This window comes from Simochromis diagramma, unplaced genomic scaffold (assembly GCF_900408965.1).
Source record: "Simochromis diagramma unplaced genomic scaffold, fSimDia1.1 OVJJ01000107.1, whole genome shotgun sequence".
NCBI classification, from domain to species: Eukaryota; Metazoa; Chordata; class Actinopteri; order Cichliformes; family Cichlidae; genus Simochromis; species Simochromis diagramma.
Window position 1 is genome coordinate 10309875 of NW_024387209.1, and position 18649 is coordinate 10328523.

At 42.4% G+C, this 18649-nt stretch overlaps 1 long non-coding RNA gene across 1 annotated transcript; it reads right to left on the minus strand.

Moving 5' to 3' along the window:
- Nucleotides 1-9255: 9255 nt before the first annotated feature.
- Nucleotides 9256-15708, minus strand: LOC120746346. Its single transcript, XR_005698827.1, has 3 exons — nucleotides 15524-15708; nucleotides 14069-14077; nucleotides 9256-9281 (listed from the first exon to the last, which is right to left on the minus strand). It is a non-coding gene; the product is annotated as an uncharacterized LOC120746346 (long non-coding RNA).
- Between the last annotated feature and the right edge of the window lie 2941 nt (nucleotides 15709-18649).

An 18649-nucleotide genomic window follows, 5' to 3' on the forward strand; every position in this document is an offset into this window, starting at 1 on the left:
GGACGGTATAGAGACCGATTGCGTCCAGAGGCGAAGCGGAGGTACTTGAAAAAAAAAAATAGCGTGCATCGGTAATGTGGACCCGTATGAAATACAGCCGTGGAGTGGAAACCCAGATGACCTACCGCCGTTGTCCTACCCCGATATCTTTACGTATCTTGTTTGCAGAGTAAGCGCTTACACTGCGAACCAGTCTCGTAATTACAAGTCGCTGGAGGCGGACATCCAATTTACTAACGGCTGGGTGCAAGATTTGGCTACTTTCAAGCCGCCAAACTGTGAGTACGTCGTCATTCAAACCAAGGTAGTGAATCGAGTGTTGCCATGGTTCACCCCCTACCACAACTAATATTGTACATTTTTCAATGAGCTGCTAAAATCTCGTTGCCATATTATGTGTCCATAATTGTAAAGTTGATGCAAACTCCCACATTGATAATCGGGCAAGATATTACATCCATTTCATAGGCAGGCTTCCCTACAGTTGTGTGAAAGAATTAGTGAATCGTCACATAGCACGTATGGCTGCAAAGTCACTCCATTCGATGTTTGTTCGCAATTTCTATAACCTCCGAGACCACCAACGATAATATTATTAAGCTATAAAGAGTGATATGAACATATATAGAACCTACCAGAATGAAAATGCCTGGAGCACACCGACAGATATCTGGAGATGGAAGAGAACTGTCTCACGGCTGCTATCCTGGCCATCCTGGCTTTAAGAATATAAGCTACAAGCATACTCTGATGGGCAACATTAAGTGGCAAACCGTCATACCTACTTAAATTTGTGCTGGAATGACTCTGTGACTGCAGAAATATGCATAAACCACCTACGGTAGGACGTTTTGCCAAAGAAGGATGGTTTGTCAGAACAGGTACAATCGAACATTGCAGTACGAACCATGGCTGTTGTGTGTGCCTTCGCTCCTTTTTCGCTTTGTTTGGACCCGAAAATGGCGCAGTTATGCAAATATGTGATGTCTTGATGAATCGAGCAGATATTAGAAGTTTACACAGCACCATTCTAGCATAAAAATATCTTAAAGGTTTATTTTTTGACCCAGAAAGAGTAATATTTCAAACTCCGCCACTGCCTCGTTTGAGTTTTGGACGAAATGGATTCTGGGATATTGCATTTCGTCATTTCGAGCTGATTGGAGACCAGAATAGCCAATCAGATTTTTTTTGCATCCAAGTCTGTGATTTTCTGGTTTTGTGGCACAAATATAATGGTGTAGAGAAAGAGTTGAGCGCGAGTAACACATTGCGAGCGAGCGCAAATGCAAAAACTGAGCGAGGGGGGCTGCTATTGTGTGTGTGTATGGATAATAGCAAACACTGAAATACATTTTTTGCACACAGGAATGAATTTTGTTCACTTAAATTCAGCTTTTCTTCGCTCAAAATAAATTTCTCCTCATAATACAACACTTGCACCTGCAAATGTTTTTTACGTGCGCTCAGAATAGTGGCACAAAAATAACGCCATAGATTTAGAGTGCAATTCATCCAAACACACATGCTAATTCTGTTTAATCACTGACAGTGTGAAGCGATGCTGCCTGAACAGACAGCAGAGGGAGCCACGGCATGACGGTTCCATCTGCAGGAGCTAAAGAGCATATTTTCAGCCCTGCACTAATGCGTGTCCACCCACACACTACAAGAGAGAGGGAGCAGCAATTAAAACAAAATGACATATGATAGATCAGCCTTTTGTTGCGTTTGATTTTTCACGTCTTAAAAGAGCAGGAATGAGCCCACTCCCCTCCTCCTCCTTCTCCTCTCGCTCTTCTCAGTCTCAGTTTGTTATTGACCCAGTTTGCAGCGGCCGTGTGAAGTCTCGCTGCCTGTCATCTTCACATGAGGAAAGGAAGGGGAGGGGGTGGTGTGGTTGGGGGGTAAATGACGAGGTGGAAAGAAAAGTTCTGTTCTACAAAGGAGACGTGGTCGTGGAGTTCAGTGGCGGCGCCGTGCTCCTTCCACACAGTCTTTTGATTTGAGCGGTAATGAGTTTAGAGCCAAAGGCTGCCATCCTGCTCCAGAAATGGTCAGGCCCTCCCCTTCCCTCTCGCATCTGTTGTTCCTCATAAACTACCATTTAAATTCCAGCATCTGCTCTCATCATCTTTGCCATCCTCCACACTTATCTTGTCATTTTACATCTGTAAATGAGGAGGGCGAATGGGCTGCACGGGAAACGGGATGGATATTTGGAACAGGACCAGGAGAGTTGCTGGAATCTATCTATAGAGTGCAAGAGACCAAAGATCAGAGAGAGCAAGACCTGCTTTGAAGAAAACAGAAGAACTGTATCATAGCAACTGTTGTCACTACCTGGCCTTGGGCTACATACAGTGTTGAAAATTATTTGCCTTAAAATACAGCATCAAAGATCTTATATTGTACTACTACCAACTGCAAAGCAATGTTCCTTTTACAGGTTAAATCTGCTTCTATGGCATTCAGTGTAAATAACAGGGTTAGCTTAGATTTCATTCTCACAATAAGAGAAAATTTGAATGAGCTTATTCATATAATCTATTTATTCCTGTTTTATGTAACATGACACTAGCATTTAGGCAAAAAAAAAAAGATACATTATGATTATTAAGACATGAACAGCTCTTTACACAGTCCTTTGAAAAACTAAGTACACCTGATAAATTAGTAGCTTGTTGAACCACCTTTAGTAGCAATAACTAAATTATTTTCTGTATGTCTTTATCAGTGTCTCACATCATTGCGGATTTATTTTCAACCACTTTTGTTTTCAACATTGCTTCTATTGATTACATTTTTTCCCTCTTATATACAACTCTCATATGATACGACCACAATCTTAAACGTTACAGCCTGAACTTTGACCGGCCCATTTCAAAACTCTTATTCTTATCGTTTTCAGACTTTCTGTTGTAGATTTGTTGGTGTGCTTGGGATAACTGTCCTGTTCCATGACCTATTTTTGGCTGTTGGACAGAAGGTCTCACATTTGACTCTACAGTACTTTGGCATATGGAAGAGTTTATAGTTGACTCAATAACTATAAAGTGCTGAGGTCCTGTTGCTGCAACAAAAATCCAAATCATTACCCCTCCACCCTGCTTGACAGTTGGTATGAGGTGTTTTTCCTGATATGCTCTTCTTGGTCTTCACCAAAGGTAGTGCTGATATTATGGTTAGACATCTCCACTTTAGTCTTGTCTGTTTAAAGGACATTTTTCTAGAAGTCCATTCCGGTGTAACTTTGCAAACCCACATGGTGCTGCCATGTTCCAGTTAGAGACTAGGTTTTCTCCAGGAGAGGGTTTGAACTGGCCAGATAGGAAACAGTGCATAATTAATTAGCTTAAAAGTAGATTTGGAACATCTGAAATACAAAATTGTGGCAATTACGATCTGATTCCACCAGAGACGCATCTTTCAAAGAGTAAGCAACGCAGATAAACATTATTTATTTCATGACAATCTACAGCTTTCAGCTGATGCCAGAGTGCCCCCCCTGCTGATACTTTGGCAGCACAGTTTGATGTTAGCCAATTTGCTCTCTCTCTCTCGCTGGAGTTTATTTACTTTCAACACATTAATTCAACTGAAAATTTCAGAAACAGCCCCTTGTCTTCTGTCTTATTCAGCAAATCCATCCAGCGTAATTGCATTTGAAGATTCTTGAAATGAGTTTTTCTGTAAGATACTCCATGCTTCCTATCACAGTCCTCAAATAAATACAATTAACGCCGTTTTCATTTCTTCGAGAAACTGGCAGAGCGATGCGCGATAACAGAAGGAAGTCATGTAAAGTTCAGCCTCTTGAGTTCTGCAGCTGTGTGTGTGTAGATGCGTTTCAGTGTGTGTGTGTGTGTGTGTGTGTGTGTGTGTGTGGGGGGGGGGGGGGGGGGTCGGGATTTCAGTGCATCCGACTCTAAACTGTCATTTACAATGTTGTTGCCTCTCACTGCAGGCATTGATCAGTGGCAGAGAATTAGCTATCATACTCTGCAGCAAACACGAGTCTGTGTCAGCCCATCCTCTCTAAAGTTTATCTCCACTGTCAAGGCGTTCGCTTGTTTAATCAAAACTGTCTGCCTGTCTGCTGTAATTGTTTCCACCCAGGAGGGGGTTTCAGAGGTTTGGGAAATTGGCTTTTTATGCTGCATTAGTTCTCTTGCCATTTATTTGTCTTTCTCTATTTCTTTCTCTGTCTCTCGCGTTCGGTTTTGATATGGTTATCTTTCCAGATTCACCCCCCGCCACATCCATCCACAGGCACCTTCCCCACCCTCTTCCACCTTCTCCCATTTCCTCTCGCTCTCATTTTTCTCCACCGTCTAATCAGCTGCATTTATTTCACAAACAGCTCGTCTGCCTGTTTGCGCTAATGAACATGATTCCTCAGTTAAATTTCCCTTCCCAGAAGCAATGGAAACCTTATTAGCAGAGCAACAACCCAACATCGGTCTTGTCCCTGAAAATGGAGGTGATTGTCCTCGACTGGGATGCAGTAAAAAGGACAGAGAATGTAAAATGTGACGTCAAAGTTAATCTAGGCATTCTTCAGCGACAAAGCTGGGGATTGATTCAGCGACACCCTCTTTGCTTGACCTTTTGCGCACAAAAGGGGTTTTATTTTATTGTGGACCAACTGAGCTCGATTCTGGGACCCAAAAAATAAATAAATAAAAATCAACAGAAATTTCAGCCTTTCTAGAGTGAAAAAGCTACATTTCCCTTCTTATAGCCTCTACTGATGACAGTCTCATCTCCATGTTAGCTGAAGTAGAAATTTTCTCCAATCCTAATAACACCACATTATACAGTAATGGAAAGGTGACATTATCCTCTCTCTCCTTCTCCGCATTTTAACCTCTTGTAAAGGGGACCTATTATATTCATTCCCGGTGACATATTTCATTCTATTAAAGAGGCTTTGCATGAATCACTGTTATATGTTATACATGTGCCTTCCAGTGTCTATTTTAACATTCTTGCCCTTCTATATAAGATAACCTTCTTCTGATTGTCTACCCTTTAATGGCCATATTAGGAATATCCTTCCTAGCAGGATTTATTTCTATGCACAGTGACCTCATTATTTGAAACCTTTTGCCATATTGACAGAAAATCCTGGCTTTGAGTGCAGTGTATTCATTGCCATGCTTAATTCACTTAAATTTTCTTTCTTTCCCATTCTAATCCTCCCTTGAACTTCAGCAGGTCATCTTGACGATCTCTATATGCCTAAATGGAAGGAGTTGCTGCCAACTTGTGATTGGCTGATTAGATATTTTTGTTAAGAAGCAGTTGATCAGGTATACATACTAAGGGGGCACGTAAGTGTCTCTCCATATAAAGCTTGTCATAGCCCAGCAAAGTCGCCTAAGATTTCTGGATTCCCCATTTCGATGCTCAGTGAATATATATCACGTCAACTTTTAGTTGTGTTATTTTGAAGGAAAGTGGTAAGCCCTTTGTTTTTTAGAGTGTTTCTGCAAAAACATGTTTCACTGGGCACCAATAAGACTTTTAGGAACTTGAAATCTATGGCAGGGATACCTCAATAGGTACAGTGATGGCCCCATGATTGGAAGGTTGGGGGTTTGATTCCCCTGAGCAGCTACCCTGAGGTACCCCTGAGTAAGGTACCGTCCCTACACACTGCTCCCGATGGCTGCCCACTGCTTCAGTGAGTGAATGGGTTAAATGCCGAGAGGAATTTCCCCATGGGGATCAATAAAGTAGACATTATTATTTCAACAGCTCTCATGTGTTATATACCAAATATATAATTTTTCTAATTGATCAGTTATTACTTTAAGATCTCTGACGGGGTTTAGCACATCCTCCTCATCATCACACAACAATACCCTCTATCCCCCTTCACACGTCTGACTTTTCACGCTCCTGCTTTCATTCAAATATCAGACTTTAGCCGAGGAAGCCAGAGCCCTTTAAAGCTGGTTAGCGATTAATGTTAGTAGAAGATTGACAGACGGCAGGGTCTTTTCATACAGCTATTTAAACTCCAGAGGGAAACATCATCTGTTGCAAACTCATGTCTTCTAAAAACATTACATGTACACTTGATTATTACTATGCTTTATAATTATGTTTTCAGGCTAATTGCTGGCAAAATATTTTTTCTACTAAACAAGCAATATTTGCTTTCCAGACATTAAGTGCATCTGCCTACACAATTATATATAAAAGGGGAAACCTAGATAAAAAAAACAATCTTTGCCTCTCTCTGAATTTTATCTATTCATAACGTTGTTTATGTTATTTCCAGTTAATAAAAACATTTTCCTGAAAAGCCTGGAATTCATCCTGATGCACAATCAGTATCATCGGATTGATTGACATGTCCAGCTTTTGCCAGTCTTTCGCTAATGAACACTCTAACCCTTAACAGGTTATAGTGGAGCACCACTAGCTAAATGCCACGGCAAGAAAGTACTGAAGAGGTGCAGCAGGATTTTAAATTATTCCACAGCACTCCGCACTTTGAACCTGAGATACCAACGGACACCTGTGACCTCATCTTCTCCAGCCTGAGGCAAATTAACCCCATGGAGGTCAGACCAAAAAAGCCTCTGTACTTCTGTATCGGTGTTTGAGTGTGTGCCTGTGTGTGCGTTTTGTCTCGGATTCTGCAGCTGCTTCTTAATGCTGCTTTCCGCGACCGGCGCAAGCTCTCCTTCAGGGCAATTAGCGATAATTAAGATTTCCATTAGGCCAAAGGCTTAACATCTTTACTATCTAATGGGATCAATTTATTTGTTCACCTGACTCGATCTTCATGTAAATGAGGCAACTTTTTATTCGATTCTTCCCTCTAAACTAATGGAGCTAATTTGATCTTTCTGTGGGAATCAAGTTGAGTAGAACAGCAGCCAACTGTAGCTCTGTGAGAACCATTCACAAGCTTATGTTGGGTATTGACCAGGGGTTAGGCTGGTATTAGTGTGATGATGGAATGAAAGCATAAGTAGCCCCTGTGACTGAGATAAGCGGTAGAAAAACGGATGGATGGTTTTGGCTTCTCTCCCCCATAAAACTAACTTTCTTCTGATTGGCTGCCCCTCGTGTAAATACGGTTTTACTTGCATGTTCATTCAACTTCTGTACTGAAAGCCTGAGATCACCATATTAGGAAAATCCTTCCCCATCCTTCTGTGCCATACATTTATTTTTTTGTGGCTCACAGCTGTTTTGTGATTGTGTTGGATGAAGGTTACCCAGTACATTTGTGCTGACATTCACAGCTCCCACTCATCACTACTCCTACGCAGGGTCTAATCATTGACCTCCCTAACTTGCTCCCCATTAAGAGTTTACGTTATAAGAGTCAAAACACTTTCCACTCACCTCACAGTTATGCACATCCTCAATAGACTAGTATTTGTGATATAAAAAACTTATATCTGGCCTTCCTTAGAGCTTCCATTCGTTTACCTAAATGTTTTAAAACTAGGTGATAGACACGTTTTCTTCACATTTACCATCTGTCTGTCTGGGTCCATGGGAAACTTGTGGAGTGATTCATCCCACTACATTCATGTTTCAGATGTGTTATTCCTCGCACGTTGCATTCACTTTACTAAGGTTCCTTTCTCGCCTAATAACCTGTGCCATTTAGAGTGCAGAGGTGAAATTTCCCCCCCATGAAAGGAAACAACATTGAAGATTGAAGGTGCATTCTATTGAGAAAGTAATTTCAATAGTTCAGCTGGGTAAGAAGGTCATTACGGAGCCTCGATGTAGAAATGATGGTGCACCATAGGCGGCATACATGTTCGGCACCGCTTCTTTCTGTCTTGCTCACACACCCCTGACGTTTATTAGATTTGAGGAAAAACGGGCTAAGAGAGACAAATGGAAGCTGAGGACGTAAAATATTAATGCTCAGTATGTCCAGGCGCCTCATTTCTCCTCCTCGCTCCCCATCTCCAATGAGTTCGCTCTCTTTTCTTTCTCATTGTACTGTGGCAGGATGGTGGCCCTATCCCCCACAGGTCTTTCAGTGTCTATATGGAGAAGAAGTTAGTCACCAAGGTACATCGAACTCCTATAATTGCTTTTTAAGGGCGAAATGTGGGTCACTCAGTGGCACGTCTGCCTGCCACTGTACGCGTTTGTCTTGACACTTTAGCAATTGTCTTGCACGTTAAGTCGGTTTTATGTGCTGGAATCAAACAGCAGGCTGTCCACCGAGACAGAAAAGCTTTCTTTCTTAGTAAAAGACAATGGGGCGCACCTCCCCACCCCTTTCCTATGAGGATAACTTCTATTTATATTGCAGAAAATGAGCAGTCGCACAATGCATTCCTAGTGCCCAGCATCCCTCGGGTGTTTGAGTGCAGCAGTGATAAGGCACATTTTGTTATTCTGCTAAGCTTGACAAAAAAAGAGAAAAGAAAAGGCTGCACGCTGCTGTGGCAGGTTAACATCTGAAGCCAGTAAATGTATTTTTATTCAAGTCATGTGAATATTTTGAGTCATTAGAGCAAGAAAAAGTTCGCCACAACTTTGATTCCATTAAATTGGACCATGACTGCCAAATGCTTCACCCCCCTGTGAATCAAGACGTAACAGATGGCAGGGTGATGTTGAGAAATATTCACCTTCATTTCTTCTGAGTAGAAATCTGGAGATGACCAATCCAACTTAAATAATTCTAACAGCTCTGCTTATGTTGTCACAGTTTTTAAAAAAACTAAATGCCAGCAACTATGCTAATAATAGACTGTAAAAAGGATCACAGCAGCTCCCAAGATATTGCTTACTGGTCTGTTGACTACATATCTGAAGCCCATAGATTGGTATTTTGGCACTTTTCTGTCATTGTTTTTAACCTGGTGTGAGCATACAGCATACATAAGAGGGTAGAGCTCGAACGCTATCCGGGCTTCAAGTCTGACGTCATTAGCTGTGACTGGGCCAAAACTCCGCTGCAGGTCCCAAAGTCAAATGATCACTGCGGGATCACTGAGAGTTGAAAAACTGTCCAAATTATTTAATCTGTAATAAAATGATCAGTGTTGCTGCTCTACCAGGTGTAACAATTAAGTTTAACATCCAGTCATCCATAGAAACAGAATTTATGAAATTTAACTGAGTTAGAAGTTAGTAGGGCGTTAGCTCGCTAGTTTCCATCTAAAAATAATGTACCATGTTCTGACTGAGGAATTTCTGAAAAATTAAGACACACAGCTTTAAAATGAATAGAGGTAATAAAAACCGAGAGAAACCCAGTGATCACTGACTGTTTTTAGGGGCTCGTTCAGATTAAATAGAACAAGATACAAAGCATCAAAACATGTTAAAAACACGACAGCCTTATTAAACGCAGAGTAGTTTGGGCCTGGAAGCAGGATTCATCACATCATCATTTAAAGACTGGATTAGCTAATTTTAGCGTTGGGTAACTAAGTTTATAGGATGAAACATGATGAAATAAAAGAGCTATCTGATAAACTGAATATGAGGGCTACAGGTTTATATTGCCCTTTGGAAAACCATAGCATATGATTAGTTGGGAACCTATATATGTGAGATTCCTCTCTTTGATGGGACTCTATTTTGCCAGAATACTTGTCTGAACGTTTCTTAATATTCTTGCTTCAGTTCCTACTAAAATATTCAGACATATTCATAAGTCAAAAAGAAACTGTCTTCATTGTGTGCTTAATTCAAGCCCATGCCCTCCTCTCCATCTGTCGGTTCTCTCCATCCCATCTTCCCGCTTTCCATCCTGCCATCCGCACTGTGGTCTTTGATCATCGGAGTCTGCAGAAAGTATGAGCCTAGAGGCATGGGAACCATGTGTTCTGCCTTCAGATTTGATGTTGTGCCTATAAACACTTCCATGTTTTTGAGTTTGATCAAAATGTAAAAGCCATCTTTAACCTCCTAAGACCTGAAGTCTTCCACGGCATGCATTTTTAATTTCTCATTGATATTTGGGCATATTGGGACCCGATGAATGTAAAAACAAAGAATTACCAGATTTTGTTTTTTACCAGATTTTTGTTTTTAGGAAAAATAAGAGCCACATATGAAGATATTCATTTAAAATTTTGATAGAACAGTAGCAGCATAATGTCCTCGTAAGTGGATATCAGGCCCTTGTAGAGCAAAATTGAGTATTTTGGTCTAAATAACCCAAAATGTGATGTCCACATATGTTGACGCCAGGTCCTAGGAGGTTAAAATCCATAGATACAGAGAGAGAGGATATTTAAAAAGAAAAAAAAAAGCCCGGCATCTTCAGACCTGAAGAGCATTGTGTCTGAGAGGGGTTTTGGTTAATACGACGGACGAGTGTGGGTGAGACGCTGACCTCTGCACAGCCGTTGGCCTATAAGAGCTTTCATCTCAAAGACACGGAAGAGAGGTGGAGGACGGCGGCCCAGGTGTGCGTCACGTCGATAAGCCTTCCCCCCACTTCAGCCACCCGCTGCCCTCCCCCTTCCTCACCTCCATCTGATCCCATCTTTATCCTTGTCCTTTGTCTGGCTCCTCTCACTCCTTCTACCTTCTTTCTGAAGCCCAAGTATAATCCCAGATAGGAAGGAGCGATATGAGTTGAATAGACCCCGGGAATTAATTTTCTCATCTTTCTGAAATATTTCTCCCCACTAACCCTCCTTCCCCCGTAGTGGCTTGCTCACTATCTCTCTATTTTCTCTCTTTTTCTCCATGAACAGTTCAATTGGGTCAGCTAAAAAGAAAAAAAAGACCTTTTTTCTAATAGAATTTTTAATTCACCAAGCAAAACATTGTGAAATTAGAAGCGTAGTCTCACACATGGCACAGTGATCTTCACTCAGTTTTTTTTTTTAAAGTTTCTACCACCCTCTCTCTTTCTTGTGCTCCTGACTGGAAATGCAAGGCCTGTCTATATTGACTACCATGCAAATAGCAGATCTTCTCAAGCTGTATTGTCGGGCACCGGTGAGAGTCTAGAATCCATCAGCTTGAACAGAACTTAGCGCAGAGGCATCTTTCTTTTCTAATAATGAGTCATGATTGGCAGCGGGCCTTCTCGCCACTATCCACGAGTTTCAAAAGACATACAAATGAGGCAGTGCTTGAACTGATATCAGATTTACCTAAACTTCAACTTGCTCAGGTGACTCCTGAGGGATCAGCTATAAGGAAGACTTGAACCAGAGCATCATCTTTTGCATCCTGTGGAAAGTTGCATAAGAATATGTCTCATTGACTGTTAGGATGAGAGAGAAATGAAGACACTCTGAAAACTTTCTTCAAAACTCAAACCTATATATTAACATCATCTTGTATGATTTGCATAATGAAAGAAAAGGTCTCCATGTTAATTTAATGCATGTGTATATGCGAATAGCAGCAATTTTAATAAGTTATGCTGCATTTCAAGAGGGACAAGACTGCCTGCAGCCATGCTAGCAGCCCTGTAAGACTGTACTTAGTGCAAGACTTTCAGCTGAATGCACATTATGGCAGATTCCAAATGCATGGACTCATGGACTTAACAACTACATTCCCAAGAGGTCCATAAATGTGTACTGGGACACACTGAAGTGCATTGGAAATTTCACTTAATCTACATGGAAGGAGGAGGCCTCATAGAGATTTTCAGTCCCCTGTGGTGTAGAGCACTTCCAAACTTTATGTATACCTGCATATATGTATAGACTGTATATAAAAGATGGACGATTTCTGGACTCAGGGTTTTAAACCATCAAAATTAGTGTTTTTGCCGGCACCATATTGCTTTTTAGGAGCCCACAGTGGCTATATTCCGACAAGGAAAGTGGAATGCTAAGTTATCAGCTAACACTAACATGTTTGGTTAGCATGCAGCATCCATAATAGTAGAACCAACAGAATCAAAATCCTGCTCCTCACATGCAAAGTCTTGAATAATCAGGACCCATCTGATCTTAATGATGTTATAGTACCATATCACCCCATAAGCGAACTTAGCTCTCAGACTGCAGGTTTACTTGTTGTTCCTAGAGGATTTAAAAGTAGAATGGGAGGCAGAGCCTTCAGTTTTCAGGCCCTTCTTATATGGAACCAGCTTCCAGTTTGGATTCAGAAAACAGACACTATCTCCACTTTTAAGATTAGGCTTCAAACTTTCCTTTTTGCTAAACCATATAGTTAGGGCTGGATCAGATGACCCTGAATCCTCCCTTAGTAATGCGGCAATAGGTGTAGGCTGCCGGGGGATTCCCATGATGCATTGAGTGCTTTTTCTTCAGTCACCTTGCTCACTCACTATGTATTTATACACCTCTCTGCATTGAATCATTACTTATTATTAATCTCTGGCTCTCTTACACACCATGTCTTTTGTCCTGTCTTCCTCCCCTCACCCCAACCAGTCACGGCAGATGTTTTTTCTATTATTTCTATTATTGTAGGGTCTACCTTACAATATAAATTGCCCTGAGGCGACTGTTGTTGTGATTTGGCGCTGTATGAATAAAATTGAATTGAATTGAACAGTATTCTAAACCTCTTAGAACTGCTAGTCCCACAATAACAGCAGCAATGGCAAAGAAGTGATTTCTTGAAGAAGTTAACTTGTTAAATTTTGTCTAATTTTAAAGTAAAATTTAACAAAATAAGAATTTAAAATGAAGTTTTATGTGTTTTTTATTGTTTAAAAAAGATTATTATTTTATTATAATTGTACAGTTTAAATATAAGAATTTAATTATAAACAAGGCGTAAAACGAACAACACAGCAGCTAAAACGTTTTAATAATTTAATTATTGTAGAAGAAGAACTTAATGGAAAATGTAAAAATGTGTAAAAATGTAATTTTGGATGAAGAATGGTGTTAAAAAAAAGGCAGAGAACTCACTGTGAAACAGGTCATTGCATTGCATGCATTTTAAAACAGACCTCACAGTTGACTACAACAAATTAGGTGACCGACTTTAGTAAAGTAATTACTGTAAGAGTACAACAGTGAAAGTTGAACAACATCTGCCTCTCCTCACTGGACCTGCAGTGTCTCGTCAACTTTTCACACTGCTCTGCCTCAATCTCTACAGGGAGTGCAGAATTATTAGGCAAATGAGTATTTTGTCCACATCATCCTCTTCATGCATGTTGTCTTACTCCAAGCTGTATAGGCTCGAAAGCCTACTACCAATTAAGCATATTAGGTGATGTGCATCTCTGTAATGAGAAGGGGTGTGGTCTAATGACATCAACACCCTATATCAGGTGTGCATAATTATTAGGCAACATCCTTTCCTTTGGCAAAATGGGTCAAAAGAAGGACTTGACAGGCTCAGAAAAGTCAAAAATAGTGAGATATATTGCAGAGGGATGCAGCAGTCTCAAAATTGCAAAGCTTCTGAAGCGTGATCATCGAACAATCAAGCGTTTCATTCAAAATAGTCAACAGGGTCGCAAGAAGCGTGTGGAAAAACCAAGGCGCAAAATAACTGCCCATGAACTGAGAAAAGTCAAGCGTGCAGCTGCCAAGATGCCACTTGCCACCAGTTTGGCCATATTTCAGAGCTGCAACATCACTGGAGTGCCCAAAAGCACAAGGTGTGCAATACTCAGAGACATGGCCAAGGTAAGAAAGGCTGAAAGACGACCACCACTGAACAAGACACACAAGCTGAAACGTCAAGACTGGGCCAAGAAATATCTCAAGACTGATTTTTCTAAGGTTTTATGGACTGATGAAATGAGAGTGAGTCTTGATGGGCCAGATGGATGGGACCGTGGCTGGATTGGTAAAGGGCAGAGAGCTCCAGTCCGACTCAGACGCCAGCAAGGTGGAGGTGGAGTACATGGTTTGGGCTGGTATCATCAAAGATGAGCTTGTGGGGCCTTTTCGGGTTGAGGATGGAGTCAAGCTCAACTCCCAGTCCTACTGCCAGTTTCTGGAAGACACCTTCTTCAAGCAGTGGTACAGGAAGAAGTCTGCATCCTTCAAGAAAAACATGATTTTCATGCAGGACAATGCTCCATCACACGCGTCCAAGTACTCCACAGCGTGGCTGGCAAGAAGGGGTATAAAAGAAGAAAAACTAATGACATGGCCACCTTGTTCACCTGATCTGGACCCCATTGAGAACCTGTGGTCCATCATCAAATGTGAGATTTACAAGGAGGGAAAACAGTACAACTCTCTGAACAGTGTCTGGGAGGCTGTGGTTGCTGCTGCACGCAATGTTGATGGTGAACAGATCAAAACACTGACAGAATCCGTGGAGGGCAGGCTTTTGAGTGTCCTTGCAAAGAAAGGTGGCTATATTGGTCGCTGATTTGTTTTTGTTTTGTTTTTGAATGTCAGAAATGTATATTTGTGAATGTGGAGATGTTATATTGGTTTCACTGGTGAAAATAAATAATTGAAATGGGTATATATTTGTTTTTTGTTAAGTTGCCTAATAATTATGCACAGTAATAGTCACCTGCACACACAGATATCCCCCTAAAATAGCTAAAACTAAAAACAGACTAAAAACTACTTCCAAAAACATTCAGCTTTGATATTAATGTGCTTTTTGGGTTCATTGAGAACATGGTTGTTGTTCAATAATAAAATTATTCCTCAAAAATACAACTTGCCTAATAATTCTGCACTCCCTGTAGCCCTTCACCTCCTCAGCTATGCTCTTCAGGCCTGAAACCTGTCAGATTCAGCTGCTCTGCTCTTTATTTGCTCAGATCATCACACAGTTCCCCGCTCTCACCCACTCTGCCCCAACTCAACATCCTATCTGCCACACGTTCAGCCTCTTGGTAGTTCTAGAGATAAACTTACAAGTACACTGGAAAACAAGCATACCTGCTAAACAGAAATAAAAATTCTACATTTTCTCTCACCACAACTGAAGTAAACTTCTCTGTACCGTATTTGGTCTTTATGTCTGACGTCATTAGCTGTTTCCAGGTCCAAACTCTGCTTCAGGTCCCAAAGTCAAACGAAGACTGCAGCAGAGTTATGAGAGTTATAAACTGTCTTAATTCTTTCATCTTTAATAAAATGTTCAGTGTTGCTGCTCTACCAGGTGTAACAATTAAGTTTAACATCCAGGCATCCATGAAAACAGCATTTATGAAATTTAAAGAAGTTAGAAGTTAGCAGGGAGTTAGCTCGCTAGTTTCCACCCAAACATGATATACCATATTCTGACTGAGGGATTTCTTAAAAATTAAAACATACAGCTTCTGCCATAAATGAAGACAGAAAACTAAACAGGAGTGATGTTTGTAGGGTTACTGAAGTTGGGCTAGCTGGTATATAGGGACAAATACAATCTCATGGCAAGATGCTGTAAAGGGACCAAACTTCAGTCAGGAGAACAACTGAGATAATCCATCCACAACACGAGGTTAGTCATTAATTTACTGCTGCATGGACTGGGCTGTAGTTACATCGTAAGGTTTTAAAAACTGAGCTTTAAAATGAACAGTGGTAATAAAAACCGAGAGAGGCCGACGGTGATCACTGATTTAATTTTTTAGGGGCTTGTTCAGATTAAGTAGAAAAACAATACAAAGCATTAAAATATGTTAAAAACACAACAGCCTTAGTAAATAAAGAGTAGTTTGGACCAGGAAGCAGGGTTCATACATCATCATTTAAAGACCGGATAGCAGGTGCTTTAGTCAGATAATTGCATTTAAATCATGAATACCACCATGAACTGAATAAGCACTGGTGACAACAGCTGCCAGCTACGCCTGACTGACCTCTAGCTTTATGCCTTACCACTACTCAAATATCAAATGTAACATTTTATATAGCTGGCTGTAAACTTATAAATTTCATTGTTTATTATTGACATTTTAACATGGGAGTCTCTGGTGATTGACTCACTTTTAGAGCTGGCCCCAGGTGCCCACTAGAGGAACTGCAGGTTTGGGCAACCTACGTTGGCTTCATTTTTCGTTTCGCTCTGCAATCACATGAATCACAGTCACTCTATTCTCTGACATAGTTCTCTTGGCTTTAACAAGTGGTGGCTTTCAGTTTGCACTCAGGTGAGTCATAGTCAAATGTGAAGGGGTAGGAATTAGAATTAGCACCTCTAAAGCTCCAAGGTTGTCAGCTGGAAAACTGTGGAGTGCCCACTCTAGGTCAGGGATGAGTTGTTGCCCCAAATGGAGGAGGCCCCTCAGCACACCCATGATGTGCTGGAGAGATTATGTCTCTCGGCTGCCCTTGTAACCTGGACTTGTTTAAGTGGCAGAAAAAGAATGGGTAGATGGATGGATTTGGAAGATAATCATTATGACCTTATGGAAGTGCTAATTAAGGTCAGTACCATCTCTTTTTTAGTAAACAACCAAGTGGGCAAATCACAAATTTCAGCGGAACAAAAAAGTTCAGCGGAAACACGAAACACGGAAACACGAAAGCAAAAGTCAGCAGAAAATTTCACAATTCTGTTTTGGATCCATGTTCTGGGTTTCAATGGGAACCTTAAATGTAGCGGGATCATGACGTGGTCAGAAAGTCCGAGTGAAGCGCGGGGCACCGCGCGATAGGCCCCGCTGATCGTGCTGTAACAGTGGTCCAATGTCCTCTCCTCTCTGGTCGGGCATTTAATATACTGCTTGTATTTTGGAAGCTCATGGCTCAGATTGGCTTTGTTAAAGTCCCCAAGAGCAATGATGAGAGAGTCCGGGAATGTCCGCTCCGTGTGGAGAATCTGCTCCGCGAGTGCGCCCTGAGCTGCCTGCGCATCTGCGTCTGGCGGGATGTAAACAGCGGCCAGGATGAATGAAGCAAACTCCCGCGGAGAATAAAACGGTTTGCAGTGGATAAAAAGATATTCCAGAGAGGGAGAGCAGTGCTGAGCAATCACTGTCACATCTGTGCACCAGCCACTATTGATGTAGAAGCAGAGACCTCCACCTTTGGACTTACCGGAGAGAGCGGCCTGCCGGTCCGCGCGCAGCAGATGGAAGCCCTCCAGTTTGAGCGCGCAGTCTGGGATGTTCTCACTGAGCCACGACTCCGTAAAACATAAGACACAGGAGGAGGCAAAGTCTCTGTTCATGCTTCTCATCAGGGCCAGTTTAAACACGATCACAGACTTTAGAGGGAAAACCAGCACACCGCAGACCACGGCCTCTCTGTGTGAGGATCTAAACGTATTCTACGCTAGATTCGACGCAGCGAACACCATGAGACCGGACAGTGTGCGCACCGCGGATGACGTCAGTGCGCACACTGTGTCTGAGGAGGATGTGCGGAAGTGCTTCAGGAAGGTGAACGCACGCAAAGCTACTGGTCCGGACGGGATTCCCGGCCGCGTCCTCAGGTCATGCGCGGCTCAGCTGGCTGGAGTGTTCACGCACATCTTCAACCTTTCCCTCTCTCTGTCTGTAGTCCCAGCCTGCTTCAAAATGGCCACCATCGTCCCTGTACCCAAATCCTCCACCATCTCCTCATTGAACGACTGGCGACCTGTAGCCCTGACCCCCATCGTAAGCAAATGCTTCGAGAAGCTGGTCAGGGACTTCATCTGCTCTGCACTACCCGACTCACTGGACCCTCTACAGTTTGCATACCGCCACAACAGGTCCACTGATGATGCCATAGCCCTGACACAACACACTGCCCTGTCACACCTGGAGAAGAGAGACACATATGTGAGGATGCTGTTTGTAGATTACAGCTCAGCATTCAATACCATCGTTCCCTCGAAGCTGGACAGGAAACTGCAGGATCTAGGACTGAGCAGCTCCCTCTGCAGCTGGATCCTTAGCTTCCTGTCTGACAGACGCCAGGTGGTCAGACTGGGCAGCATCACCTCATCCCCCATCACACTGAACACTGGTGCTCCACAGGGGTGTGTACTGAGCCCTCTCCTGTACTCACTCTACACCTACGACTGCACAGCCACTAACAGCTCCAACATCATTGTGAAGTTTGCGGACGACACTACAGTAGTGGGTCTTATCACCAACGGTGATGAGACGGCTTACAGGGAGGAGGTCAGCGCCCTGACCCACTGGTGTCAAGACAACCATCTCACCCTCAACGTCGCAAAGACAAAGGAGTTGATAGTGGACTTCCGGAGGTGCAGAGAAGTACACACCCCCATCACCATCAACGGCGCTGCTGTGGAGAGAGTGAGCAGCTTCCGGTTCCTTGGTGTACATCTGGCTGAGGATCTTACGTGGTCAGTACACACAAACAAAACAGTGAAGAAGGCGCAGCAGCGCCTCTTCTTTCTCAGGAGACTGAAAAGATTCGGCATGAGCCCCCGCATCCTCAGGACCTTCTATCACTGTGCCATTGAGAGCATCCTCACTGGATGCATCACCACCTGGTATGGCAACAGCACCGCCTACAACTGCAAAGCTCTCCAGCGAGTAGTGCGGTGCTCTGAACGGATAATTGGAGGTGAGCTTCCCTCCCTCCAAGACATCTACAGGAAGCGGTGCCTGAGGAAAGCGGGGAGGATCATCAAGGACTCCAGTCACCCCAGCCATAAACTGTTCAGACTACTTCCATCAGGAAGGAGGTTCTGCAGCATCCGGTCCCGTACCAGCAGACTGAGAGACAGCTTTTTCCATCAGGCCATCAGACTGCTGAACACGTCATAGACACCTCAGCTTCACTACTGGAACTTTAACATTATGCACTCCACACTGTATATAAAT